The sequence below is a fragment of the Leptonychotes weddellii genome, chromosome 4 (genome assembly GCF_054177405.1).
Source record: "Leptonychotes weddellii isolate Sample4059 chromosome 4, ASM5417740v2, whole genome shotgun sequence".
Lineage (NCBI taxonomy): Eukaryota > Metazoa > Chordata > Mammalia > Carnivora > Phocidae > Leptonychotes > Leptonychotes weddellii.
The window spans coordinates 42,052,590-42,067,417 of NC_138372.1; the positions used below are offsets into that span (position 1 = coordinate 42,052,590).

Here is a 14,828-nt window from a genome sequence, read left to right on the forward strand (position 1 = left end):
ACTGTCATTCTCGGTAAAACAAAAAACAGTTGCTGTCAAAACAACAAGGGTTTGCTCTCAAGCACAAAATGAAAGCAGATATGTCTGCCTGATTTATTTTGGAATCTGCCTAGCAGTTAAATCGGACACCTTTTAATTTGTCGCTTCTTTAAGATTCATTTACACTGGAAAAGTAAATCACCAGTGCTTGGTGTCAGCTAAACTGGAACTAGTTGGACCAAAAGGTATATTCTTTATCCCTCACACATACACCCTTTTAAAAGTGCCAATTAAAGAAGAAACTATGTACTTAGCCACATACTTAGGTAACATCGAATGGATTTTTATTTTTACTTTAAACCAGAGGAACTTAGAAATCTAACTTATTTCCAAAGATCTACTAAAGTTCTGGGAGAGAAAGTCAATGCCGTTTATGCAGAACTATTTATAAGAGTGAATATCCAACTGTTTTTCACAATTAAAATCAACTATGATGAGTAAGCAGACTCAAAAGTCAAACCTCAACTCTACCATTGCTGGCTGGAGAAGTTAATTGAATCTCTCTGCGTCTTTTTAAATCTCTAATTTGGGGACTGTATCTACCCATGTTGTTTAGAAAAGTAAGTGAGGCAATGGACAAAAAGCATATAGCACCGACTGGGCATGTTATTAGTTGCTCAAAAAGTGTGAGCCACTGTTATTCAGAAGAGCTTGTGTAACATCGTCTAGCAATTTGACCCAGGAGTGAGAATTTCTCACTGTATGAAAGTTGCTTCTACTAATTTCTCCAAATTTATTTTGTTGGAATTTTAGTCCATTCCCTCATTTTCTCAATGTGGCCAAAACATCTGTTTAATACTTTCCGTATAATGAGGTCATATTGAGGACGTGTGTATGCAATCATTAACATAACCATTCCTAGACAGGGGGGTGTTTTTTTGGCATCTCAATGATCTAATCTGGCTGATTATTGGATAGACAAACTCATTTAGTTTTAAAATGAAATGAAAATCTCACACATACACACATGCATGAATATACATATATACTTTTCTCCCTGTTCTTCAATACACATCAAAGTCAAGGTCCAGCTTCAAACTATTTTTTGGGGGGGGTCTTATGTTGTCTCATGTTTTTTGATGTGGAGTGTGTGGGGGAATGTGAAAGAAGATGCATGCTTCCTCCTTCGGGTCCCTTAAAGCAGATGACCTTGCACTGAATTAGGGCAAACTCTTTGAGGGTATAGATTAACCTCGGTGTTCAAACCAACAGTTTAGCAGGTATTTTTTTAGGGGAAGACACAACTCATAGATCTAGTCCCGGGGTCTTTCCCAATTTTGGAAGACCGGTGCAACCTGTAGTCCAAACACCACATCTATACAGGTGTGACTTTTCTGACAACATCCTCTTCATTCTTTGCTGTGACTGCTTCTCCAAACATAGCAAGTGCCTGAAGTCAATTGAGGATGAGCTGATCTAACTCCTCCATGAAGCTTTCTCTTTCTGGCCCAGTGCCAGGAAGACTGAGGCCTTTGCCCGCTCAGATGGAAGCTTAAAGAGAAGCGATTTCATCTTCCAGTCCTTCGTTGGAGTATCCAGTAGACACTTGTGGAATAAAACCAGGCTAAGCTGTTGTTCTCAAACATGTTTATTTGTTAACAGTTATACATGGCGTGTTACAGAAATTAATGGAAAATTTCTAAAAATTTCACTGTTGTTGAATGTATTGTACATAAAGTTAAAAATAATGTGTCCATATATGTTAACAAACTGTCATCTGAGGTAAAGTTAAAGTAGGTCTAGAAATGTACTGCAAACAGTCATTTTCTCTTTCTCATCTTTATTAAAAAAATATGTGTCAGAATGCAGAAATTGAAATGAACCAAACCCACAGAGTAAACATTTTTTTTGAAAGAAGGTGTCCGGTACATGACATGATGGGGTTTCAGTAGACACTGGGATGAGTACGGATCATAAGGAAAGTCTCATGGCACGGGAAGATCGAAGAGCTACGGGTCATGGGGACAGAATGACAGGTGGCGTTTCCCTGGTTTCAAAATTTAAAGTGACAAATTTAGTGCTAGTGAAGGATGAGGAATTAACAGTTGTACACACGGATTTTCTATCGATCTAACTGGAACTGGGCAGACTCCCCATGGCCTTTTGGTATTGGCTCCTCGGCTCTTACTCGGAAATTCCACTGTACTCTTGGGATAGGATATGGTGATTCTGAGCTCACCCAACAGTGCTTGTTAAAACTCAGAATTCTGCCAATGATCGCATGGATGGCAGTGAAAAATCTCAACTTTATTTCCCTCACTTTCATGCATGGGCATCTTTGTTAAGTTCAGAGCCAGTTACACTTTTGATCACATTCAATGAATGATGACAAGCCCACTGGGCTGTCACTTTCTGCTAAGAAATTAACTCCAGACGGTGTACCTGAAGCAGCAACATCGGTCAGCGTTCACTTGGAACATGTCACAAGCAACCCAAAGAATTGGTATAATGGTGTGATGCTGCAAGACAAACTCAAGATAGCCATGGTGAGGGAGAAGAGATAGCACCACTTGTTTAGAATCAGAATCACGGACAACAGAGCAATGGAAGCCCTTTCCCCCAGGGGAACTGCCTATCCTACCCAAACCCCAGAAAACAGAATCGAACCGGTTTCAGGACGACTCTCACGGTCATCACACCTTTCCCATTTTCCCCTTCATGTGAAAGGATGACTTAATTATAAAATGGATGCACATTCCTGGAGAAATCACATGGACCAACAGGTGATAGTTACAGAGGGGGGTAAATGGCCCTTCTGACTTTTCTGGTTCTTTGGACCTTCCACGTTAGGATGACTTTGACATATGTTCTGTAAGGACATTTAGTCAGTTGACCTAACTGGAAAAAGAAACATTCCAGTGACCTGATGGTGTAAAATTTGGGCCTCGAGCAGTAATGATTACCTTGATTTTCGATTTTCTCTTTGTGAACAAGTATACCTTCTTTCCAATCACTTTACTTTCTTTTTGATAGGAAGAACCACAGTACACAGGCCTATTTAAGTCAATCATATCAGTGTCAATTCTACTTTCCCAATTTGAAAACCAAGTAATAACAGGTAACCCCAAATCCAGTTAATCACATGGTCCTCTAATGTTTTCTCCTTAGTGTTAAACCACTAAATTCAACATACTGAACTGCATAGGAACATCAGGAAAACACACGTGACCTGTAGAACAATTCTCTGTAGGGCAAAAATATATAGATTCTTTATGAAAAATCATGTGCTAAACATACGAACTGAACACTGCACTTTTTGTCTCATAAGTGTAAAAAAAGGAAGCTTAAACTCCTCTGTTTCACATACAGACAGTCCAGCAATCTCTATGGGGGGTGGATGGGAGTGAAGAGGTGGGAGGGAGTTTCAGAATCTGAAGGACAGGCCTTCAAAATGTGAACGTTTTCTTGGTTTCCGCCAAGGGCGGGCACTCTTGCGGAAAGGCTGCAGTCGACGGTGGGGTCACGGGCTCCCTTCCTGTTCACTAGCTGCCGATTGGCCAAGTGCTCCGGCCAGCCGTCCCTGAACTCCAGCTTCCTCCCACGTGCTCCACAATAACATCTGGGGAGAGAGCCCCATCCATCAGGTCTGTCACATCCTGCACTCAATCTGCTACCTTCTCTACAGTGTAATGGCATTATTAAAAAGCATTTTCATTAACATTTATATTTACAAAAAAAAATGGCAATTTTTTTTTCATTAGAACTCCTTAAAGCCATTTCCCTTAAATATTTAAAGAGTTTAATGGTAAGGTTTTTGTTTTTTTTTCAAGTTAGAAAATAAAAATCCCATTTGAATTTTCTGATGTACAAAAAGAGATAGAGATGAACCATCGTGATCCCGGAATCAGTTTGTTATTCTGAATATTCATGTCACCATTGTTCCACTAGAAGGTCGGTTTTAAGATCCAAAACTACATTACCAAGATTGTACCAGAATTATTTGGCAAATGACTTTTCTTTGAAAATGGCACGTGGAGAAGACACTTGTCTGCATAGCAACACAGCAGCAAGATTCGGAAAAATAAAAAATATCATTTTATTGTACTTAAGAGTTTAGAGCTTCTGAGGAAATCAGATGCGTTTTTCATCTTTCTCATCAATGGGATCTGATGTCCTTTCCTACTCACAGAATGAAGGTCCCAACCCAAAGCTGTCTTTCTTCACCAGGATGCAGAAATAGCTAAAGGGTTGTTTTGGCAACATTCTTGATCATAAGAATAACCAACCACTTATTCGTCTTGTGATTTTCAAGTTAATTCAGTTCATATGAGGCTTTTCTTTTCCAGTTAGATTTCCTCACCCATATCTAAAAAAAGTCAAAAGCAATACAAAAATTTTTACACCCATTAATTTTCAAACATGATAAAGGAAAGGGGGAAAAAATGGCAGACCAGGCCCTGTGGAGTGATGAAAAGACATCGTCATATGTCAAAAGGCATATGGATGAGGATACTGTAGTCACAGAGGACCTCTTGCTTTTGTCTAAAAGAAGTCAGTGCCAACCCTGTTGTCACTCTCTGAGGCCTGTCACTCCACATTTGGTGTCTTTACAGCGGTCAACAGGTCGAGAAATAAAAAGAGAATTATGATTTCATGTACTGGGTCATCTTAAACCCACAGTAAGAGAGCTCAGAATATTTGTCAGGTAAGCATTTGCTTGATTTGTGATTTAATGTTGGGTATGATTTTTTTATACTTTTCTGATTTTTTTTTTTTTTTTTGTGCTGCCATAGTTAGCGATAGTTATCTGCCATTGGTTGCCAAAAACTCTTAGTTCCCTCTTCCAAATGAGTTCCATTGGGCAATCATGAATTTCGTCGTGGGATGAGGTGAGGTGGAAGAATACAAGAGAGCCTGTCGCGATGCTGATTTCCATGCCAGTCTTGAAGTACCTGCCATGAGCTCACCTCGATGCTACTTCTTAGGTCTGTTGATCTGTGCATAGAGAGGCTCCAGCTCCTGGGGACAGAGGGACAAAGTGAGACCTGCTCTTTTCCAGATAGGATTTTCTGAGACAGAGACGGAGGGTTTGGGATTAGAACAGAAAGATGACAGTTTATGATGGATGACCTTAGGTAATTTTTGGATTATTTGATCATGACGCATGTCATTTTGGCAACTTCTTTTAATCATCAAGAATAACTACTCACCCAGTTTTGTCCTTGGTTTTCAAACTGAGACTGGTTTCCTAGTTAGGGAAAAAAGCATGGTATAGCAGAGAGAGCTGGACAAACTGTGTGGGCAGGATACTTGGCCTCTCTAAGCCTCAGTTTTCCCAACCGTTAAATGGGAATAATACGGTTTTTCCTACGGGGTTCTTGAGAGAATTAGAGATATTACATATAAAGCATCTGGCATAATGCTTGGCAGTAAGAGGTCTTCAGAAAATGGTAACAATCATCCTGAGTCAAGTGCACATTTCTCCAACATAGTTTTATGAATGTCTACTTGAAACCGCTGAAATTCTATTTCAAATGGCTCTTTGGTTTCCACAAGCACTGAGAACCGGGCACACTCTGGAGCAAGAGAAACAGCAATTAGGATGTTAGCTCTTAGTTAAGAGCTTCTGGGACTTGTTTCCATTCAATCTCGTGTTTTGGGGTTGGCCCGTCATTTGCCGGTACCCACGGAACTGGCTGTCCTGAGACATGCCGGGATTTTCACCAGTATAGGATAAGGCAAACCCTCAGTCCAAAGTAGATGGGAAATGATGTTTAGCCCTGTTGAAACTACTTCAGACTTCTTCATGTTGAAATGGCCCAAGGTGTGCTGGCCAAGCAGATCAGATCAGGACTCTGGTCTTAAGCATACATAGGCCCTTCCTTTCAAATTGACCTTTTGCGGTCACTCTCGGATATTTGTGCCAGAATTAAACGGACACGGTGATGTCTTCATTCTGTCATGTTTCCCTACAACCTCTGTGTTGCCACGTGAGTATAGATCCTTTCTATTCGCTGATTTTCTTGAACCATCAGACTGAACTGAGATTCTGTGAGCTCCGACTATGTGTCTGGCACCATGCTAGCTATCTTCAAGTACATAGTCTTTTTTTTAACTCATCACGGCAGCCTTGGCAAGCAGATGCTTTATCTCCTTTGCAAATGGGAAATCACATGCAGACAAGTTAAGTAATTTTTCCACGGTCCTACGGCTCGTAAGTTTGGGACATGAGACCTGAAAGTAAGTCCAGTGCTTTTTCTAGTCTATTACAACAACTGTCGTAAAAAAAGAAAAGACCAGTCCTTCAGTCTGTAGTGTATTATAGAGTGCTTCGGAGTTTACAAAGCACCCTCATGTCTTATTTTATCTGCCTAATGGTCCTGGGAGTGGCTTTTATTCTATTTGTCTCGTTTTGCAGATAACAACTGAAGGTCAGAGAAGTGGTGTGACCTCAAGGTCGTTTGCTGCACTTCATGCATTTAATAGATCATACTGCTTGCTTTTATTATAAAGTGGGAATGGAGTAAGAGAGAATTTTGTCCAGATCCATCATTTTACAGATGAAGAATCTGAAGCCTAGAGAAAGGAGTTTTTGTTTCCCCAGAGTCAAAGGTTACCTAGAAACTATGTCATGGACAGAATCCAAGACTCCTGCCATCCAATCCAAGATGTCTTCTCCTGGACCACATCATGTCTGTATTCTTCCAGGGAAAAGCATCTTCCTACCCTTTGAGGCCCCCTATTCTGTAACAGAACAGAATACCCAGGATACCGATTTCTCTATGCTTTCCACCCGTGGGACTTCATACTACTCTTGGGAATGTAAAGAGTAAGTGTAATCCTTCACCCAAATGCCTGATGACAGAAAATATGGAAGCCCATTATTCCATATCCCACCTCTGGGTTACTGCTTGCCAGGCCCTTCTGCTATTCTGCATATGTTGACCTAGCATAGTAGGTGCTCAGTGAAGGTTGGTTGGATTCACAAATGACTATGATACAGTTTCTACTTTCTTCACTGTTCTGATCACTTCGTCCTAAATACACTCCAGTTTGGCTTTATTCTCTCAAAATCTCATCTAGCAAAACCTATAGCAAGTTGATTTATTATGCACCTGATCCACTCCCTGCCAATGCTTTGAAATGTTTCAAATACCTGTTGTACGGCCAAGGCCAACCATGTAACTTTATTGTGTGTTTGTGCTCTGCGGGTGGGCTGGGTGGAGCCAAGGTAGAGTGGTGAAGTCAAGTACAAGTTCTGGGGAAAAAAACATGTTCTGCCTGTGCTGGGCTAAAGGTTGTATCTTCATCTTTCCTGGGTAGAACTGCTCAGCCCACTCTTCTTTTTGGCTACCCTAAGAAGTCAGGCTGCCTTGATCTCACCCTACAATTTGCTCTATTCTAATTTTGGAAACTAATTTATTCAACTGAGAATGACACCCAAAAACAGAAGAAGACAGCAGGCTCAGACAGGGTAATTAATGCCACACTGCATTAACTTTCTGCAGCTGAGATAAATATTCACACATCTCCTGCTTGCTGGAATTTAGCTTCAAATACCCATCACAACAGTAGTAAGGACTGCAGTCAACTCTCAATTATCCCCACTAATGAAGGGGAGCAGTGGTGTGGAAAACCCCAAGCAGCAGATAATCCCAAAGTCTGACACCGTGATGCATCATACGTTTTGGCAATAGCTTTACCTTCCTTGTTACAGAATCTTAGACTGTCAGAGCTGCAGGGGAGTAAGAAATCATTTGATCCAGAAATTTCTGCCCTGGCTTCTGGCAAGGTCGTGATGGGGTCTTCAGGCTATTTTCAATATTCCAAAGGCCTAAATGGGATCATACATTAACACAGCACCCTGTTGATATTTTTTGTTTTCTTTTGGCAGCTTTGACCACATATCTGCCCTCCTTCAAATCCTTCAAAGGCTCCCCATCACCCACAGGGTAAGGTCAAAGCTCCTTAGCTGAGCACACGAGACCCATTCATCTCATAACCCATTAGAGCTAATAAATGCCCCTTCCAGACCGTGAATCAAAGCTCAACCTTCAGGTCACGTAAATCATGTTTTTTTTTTTTTTTTTCTCCAATGTCTTTATGTCTCTGCCAGAATGAACTTTCTGAAATGTATTTGGTCATGCCATTCTCCTGCTCGAAAACAACCCTCCTGACTCCTTATTACATCAAGGAAAATGCAAACCCATCAGGATGGCACATGAGGCCCTTCCAACATGGTTCCACTTTCTTGCCCAGCCTCATCGACTTCCATTCTCTCTCCTATGCCCCACCTTGGGGTCACCTGACATGACAGGATTTTCCTAGCTCTAAGACTGTTCAGGCAGTTCCTTGTGCTTTTGGGGCCTCTCTTTGTCCTGCAACGGGAGTTCATACTCTCAGACCCAGCTCCTATATAAAGGCTTCTTGGACTCTGCAGGTAATGTGGGCCACTCTGTTCTCACTCAGAATTGGGACATGGTGGAACTCACTCTGTGGAACATACTACAAGATCACATGATGAAGTGCAAACAGAGGTCTATACAGAGCACTGAAGGAGTCTAGGACTGGAGGACTCTGCACAGGTTAGTTAACTCCTCTGAGTTCCAGATTCTTCCCTAGTAAGATGAGGCTATCCTCTCTATGAGAGGTGTGGTGAGGATTGAAGGAGAAAATATACATTGATTATCTAGCACAGGGCCTGACACATAGGAGATGCTCCAAAAAGATGAGGTCCCTTCTGTCTGGGTATGTGATTTTATCCTTCCTTTGCAGAAGGTGGTTTCAGGCCTGACGATCACTTGTAGGTGGCTTCTCCTTCACAGCACCTAGGAGCACCTGCAACTGGGCTCTGTTAGGAAGTGTAATAATGGCTCTGGGGAAGCCCAGGGAAATGGTGCAGAAAGAATGTGGAGTTAATCTAAATAAACTGGTTGCACAGCTCCGTGGATAAGAGATTTCCATATGTTTGCAGACTATTTCCAGTATGAATTATGTGCTCACGTACAGGAGCCGCGTAGAATCACGGAATTAGGGTAATAAGAGCTTATATTTACAGAAACATTGACAGTCTATCAGGACGTTCTATCTCATATACATGATCTCATTTGGGTGTCACACTGAGGCTCTACCCTGGGTATTCCTATCTCTACTGAGAGCGAAGAAGCAAGCCTCCTCCAAGCTTGGTGACTCACCCAAGGTCACTCAGCCAGCACAGCGCAGAGCTGGGATATAACCAGGTTTATTTTATTTGTTTTTTGGCTTTTTTTTAAATTGCAGTATAACATATATGGCATAGCACTTGCCATTTTAATCATTTTTAGGTATCCAATTCAGTGGCATTAATTATGCTTGCAATGTTGGGCAACACTTTCATCACCCCAAACAGACTACTCATTAAGCAGTAACTCCCCATTCCCCTACAATCTATGTTCCACTTCTATGAATTCATCTATTCTCGTTTTAAAATCAGTTTCGTTGAGGTATAATTTGCATACACTGCAATGTTCTCACTTTTAAGTGTGCAGTTTGATGAGTTTTGACAAACATACACACCCGTGTGGCCTTCCTCACCACAATCAAGCTATAGAACTTCCCAAACCTTCAACTGTGTCTTTTTCAGTCAACCCCCTACTCCAGTGCCAGCAACCACTGGTCTGCTTTCGACCACTGTAGATTAGATTTGTGTTTTTCTAGAGTTCATGGAAACGTGTCCAGGGGTCTGTAAGCCCAGTGTCCTCTCCACTACCTAATGTGCTCCCCCTTGGAGAATGTCACAGCAAGAAGGGCCCTCGGCCTGACCCTTCTTTCCTGCAGGAAGAAAGTGAGGCCCCAGACTTGAGGGCTGTTTCTCCTGAAGGTGCACTGGAAACAGGGGACAGCAGCCCAGGCTGTGGCCTCCCACTTCTGGGCCTGCTTCCTCACTCTCCCCGCTCCCAGGTGGCCCCACATTTCTGGCTCGACGAGCAGAGGCAAACAGTTTCCTATCCTGCCTTATAATGAGCCCCCCTTTTAAAGCCAAATATGCTTAGTCCTCTGCACCCCTTTCAATTTTGGGGAAATCTGGGCCACCTCTACCAAACATACGTCCCTTGAAAAAATGTTTAGTGGAGAGAAGTCTCAGCATGCTGAGAAAGGTGGTCTCCAGTGCGAGGGCCAAATGCCCCATGCAATCTGCTTGCTGACCGAGCCCGTCTATGACTAGGGGTTGAGAGCAACACCTAGCCAAGCCAGGGGTCAGACTGGAGCCACGGGTGAGCCAAAGCTTGAGTCCCTTAGCACCACCCTGCCCAGGCCACCATGAGCCCCAACACTGGGGCCCGGTTCCGTGGGGTTTTACATGTCCTGTCTTCGTAGGTGAAAAAGCTGCTGGTATAGCCAGAGAGTAGACATGAGGCTGAAATAAATAACTTAAAGTTCTACCTGAAGATGTAAAGAGAGTCATCAAAAACTCAGGGGTCTCAGAGCCAGAAAGAGCCCAGCAATCCTCACTTCCTGCATGACCTCAGGCAAGCATTTTACCTGGGCTTCAGTTTCTTAATCCGTAAAATGGGCCTTGTAACATCTACTTCAAGGGAGTGTAACAAGTAATAAATGAGCTCAATGACATGAAAGATTTTAGCAAATGCTGGGAGTCCTTGAATAAAAAGGAAAAAAAAAAAAAACCCCACAAAGCTTTCTGATCACTTTCAGCCTGAATGTCGGCCTTTCGGGGTAGAAGTCTTTCACACACAGGTTGAATTTAAGACAAATACCTTAGAGACTGACACGGCTGCCAAATACACATGCTTCCTGAGGTCTCGGGGTGCTGAAATCCATTTGGTGAATGCAGAAAAGCAGAATCTGAGTCCCTGGGGAGGTGGGGGGATCCTGCATATGTTCTGATAAATTCTGCATTTCTCCAACAATGGTGGACGCCAATTATCTGCTTTGAACATGTACATCCTTTCTTGTCCCTGTCACACAGCAGATGAAGACAAGGAAGTTGCTGACACCAACTCTCTGCCATAAGCAGAGGGTCCTGTCTAGAGTAAACCCCTGGTCATCAGGAGTGGGCTCTGGGTCTCAGGCCAATAATGTCCAGGAACCCTAATCAAGTCAGCATATTTAAAGGTCTTCTGTCCCGTCCTTTGTTGGAATAAGGACAAGTTGGGGGAGGGGTGCTGTGAGAAGATCCTGTCTGCAGATTGGGTCTTCCAGGCTCTGACCAGGTGACCCAGGCAGGTTAGGAGGTCCGAGAATGTCAGTGGGGAGAGCATATGGGAATTGTTTTACAGAAGAGAAGAACCAGAGGTTGGATATGAAGTCATACAGCTGTTAAGTTGAAGAGAAGCTGCTTAAACCCATGTATTCTGGTCTGGGTGAGAACTCTTGAGTTATTTAATCTGGGTATAGATTCAAATCTATACGAGTGAATCTTATTTCAGCAAGCCATTAACTTCTTCACCTTACCTGCCCTATCTGTGAAATGGGAATGATCAAAATACTTAAGTGGGTTCCCCGGAGGATTGAATTAGGTGATGTTTATGAAAGTGTTATAAACATGCTTGTAATTTTAAAATATATTTTATTATTAGTAGTAAATGAAAGGCATGGTGATTGTCTTCTGCAGAGTGATTCTAGAAATAGTGAGTGGGATCTAAATCAGAGGTCAGCAAGCCATAACCCATTGGCTAATTTTGGTGGCTCTCTGTTTTAATTTTTTTATATTCTTTTTTTTTTTAATTTCAATTCATTTAGCCAATATGTAGTACATCATTAGTTTTCAGTGTAGTGTTCAATTACTCATTAGTTGCATATAACGCCCGGTGCTCTCACATCACGTGCCCTCCTTAATGCCCAACACCCAGTTAATGAAGTATTTTAAATAAAGTATTATTGGAACTCAGCCACATCCATTCCTTCATGCACTGTCTTTTGCTGCTTTCCTTCTCTAACAGTAGAGTAGTTGCAACAGAGACCTAGCCCACAAAGCATAGATAGTTACAAACAGTTTGCTGACCTCTGGTCTAGATGATCAGCATATTCTGCTTGTGCCCACTCCTCTAGACCTAAAACCATATTGAAATCTTGCTGTGCCCAGTCTGGTTTTCTCCTTTGACCTCCAGATAAAATCTAGCGGCCTTCTGGCATCTCTACTTGGGTGTCTCATGGGCATCTCAAGTACAACTCAAGTTCAAAGTAAACCCGCCCTCTCTCTGCTCAAGCATGCTGTCCTGTGTTCTTTAGCACAGTGACTGGGCACCCCCTAGATTCCCAAATCAGGGATGTGGGGCTCATCCTAGGTTATGACCTCATCCTCACTTCACATTTCCCTTCAGGCTTAACCTTCTCCTGACTTCATCTTTTAAATATTTCTGGGCACCAAGCCCACCTCTCCATCCTGGCTGACCTGGCCCTTAGCCGGGCCCCTCCCATCTCCTGACCACACGACTCTCAACACCTTGGGTTGGACTTACCTCTGAGCGCTATGTCCAAGAGACAGACAGATTATTTTGTTTTTGTTTTTGTTTTCTTTTTGGTGTGGTTCCCTGGTTTAAGGCTCTGCTGTTTCATTCTATTTAAAACCGGAATAGTAACATAACATAATAATAAAAAAAAGTAACAATAATTCCAAATACATGTATTCTGCTTTCAAAGCTTACAAAACACTTTCATATTCATGATTTCTGATTTCTGGAACAGCCTGGGGAGGGAGCTGTTATAATTAATTATCCATATGTATCCATGTGAGGGACCAGGGTATCAAGGGGTTACGTGCTTGCCTAAGGTCACCTGCTTTAAAACCATAATCCAGACCTAAGTCCCGGACTCCGTGCATTTTTCTTTCTTTTTAAGAAGATTTTGTTTTTGTTTTTGTAGATTCTTCCTCCTAAAGCTGAAGTTCAGCTTTCTTTTCCTTCAAACACTAGAAATCCATCAGGTAATATTTTATGTGTCTTGGGTTCCCACTACGACGATCGGTATTAAAAACATGACAGCGACTTATTATTTATGGCAATATCTATCGTTACTAAGGGAGACAGACCAAACAATTCCCCATTGTTATAGATGCTACTTTGACTTGACAGCTGGGCAAGTCTGATAGGCAGTTTATTTACTTAGCCATTTAACCAAATAAATGTTTTCATTTTTCTTTCATCTCTTCAAAAGCTAACATTTCGCCCTTAAAATTGCTCCAGCAACACATCAGTGAAGTATAAATTACCTGCCATTCCCACACCAGCCATTACAATATTATTTTGGTTCTTTTTTTTCTGGCCCTGTTGACCCAGTCTTTCAAAGACACGTGATTTTCCCAGATGGGAGGGGAGGGGGAGAAAACGAAATAATTTCCTTTATTACTAAAACAGAAATGCTGTTTGAGATTGGTCCTGAAGCTTCCACCTGTGAGGACTGGGTCCATTTGTTCCCTCTTATTATGGTGCGAGATGGCTTTCACTTATCAACAGATGTCCCCCTACCTACTAAGAATTGTGAGGGTATTTCTAATGAAAAGCAGCTGGAGATAAAATGCAAGAGTGATAAGAAGGACGAGACTCCTGCTTTCCAACTGTATGAAGACAGAGGGGAAAGGAGAGCCATGGATGTGGCTTTCCCTGCATGGTATCCCTTCTTCAAATGTCTGGAAAGGCACGAAGAAATTGCAGTCAGTAGATTTCTAGTTGGGTGATTGAGTTAATGTGGCAGAGGCGGAAGGGTCAAATGTGGCTTGGGCTGCTAGTGATGGAAGGGCCCAGGAAGGCTCACTTGGACTTCCCTGGCATCAGCCTGTTGGCATGGGATTCTTGACAGGCAACTGTGATGCTGCCAAGCTTAGTGTTCAAAGGGAGAAAACTGTTTCATTGAAGATTACAGGCCAGGCCTTTCGGTGGGGGGAGCTATTGATTATGACTTATAAGTCAATATAAGACTGCTCATTTTTTGGAACGGAGAGGTGGCTGTGAGACCCTCATGGGGCGGGGGGGGGATTATGGGACTGGGCAAGCCAGAGAGCTAAGATACTAAATTTTTCTTTTCCTACTTTTTTTTCCTCCAAAACTGTTTTGAGGCATATTGAAAATTAATTATCTGAAGATAGGAGGTACATAGCAAAACCTCCCAGCCAATGGCCTGGGTCCTTATGGTATAACTTATTCCTTATCAAGGCAAGATGTATAAAATCTAAGGTACTGGGAACATTTACTGAGCATGTATGACGATGGTCATGCTGGTGATGATGACAGCTACCATCTACTGGGTGCTTTCTATGTGTCAGATGCTGTGCTTACCTCATTTCGTCCAAACAACATCCCTTTGAGGAGGACACTGTTTTTATCCTTATTTTCAAAAATAAGAGAGCAAGTTATTATGAAATCTCATTAGGGTCACAATTCTAAACTCAGTTTTGCTCCAGAGCCCAGATTTTTAAGCTGAGCGCTGAGTGTCTGTCTCCATGCTAGAGACTCAACTGCTATCTCTGCTAACCTAGCAGATAATAGAAGCCTCTTCTAGCAGATGAAGAAACCAAGACTCAAAAGAAAGTATGGTTCTTGCAAGGTTTCCTGCTATTAAGTAGCTGAGCTAGAATCTGAATTCAAGTTCCAAATCCTGAGCTCTTCCTACTGTCCCATGTTCCGTCCATTTACAAGTCAGCCATGGCTTGGGGTTCTGGATGGAGCATCAAACATGTTAGAGGCTGAGGCCCCAAGAAACAGTTCAGCTTGTTTGTCTCAAGCTGAATAGGCTCATAAAGACGAGGGTTTGATACATGGATCTGCAAATGGTGTAAGTCATCTTTGTTTTCTAGAAGAACTTCAATTTTAGGATGATGTTAGCTGTTGTACCGATGAATGGCTCTTGTCACCTCT

At 42.3% G+C, this 14,828-nt stretch overlaps 1 protein-coding gene across 3 annotated transcripts in view; it reads right to left on the bottom strand.

Annotated features, from left to right (window-relative positions):
* Nucleotides 1–4,775: 4,775 nt before the first annotated feature.
* Nucleotides 4,776–14,828, bottom strand: part of LOC115942550 (disabled homolog 1) — a 1,065,325-nt gene continuing 1,055,272 nt past the window's right edge. For all 3 annotated transcript variants that reach the window (XM_081818492.1, XM_081818493.1, XM_081818494.1), the window contains one exon: nucleotides 4,776–4,998. The gene's annotated coding sequence lies outside the window, so the exon portion shown is untranslated. The remainder of the gene's footprint in view (nucleotides 4,999–14,828) is intronic.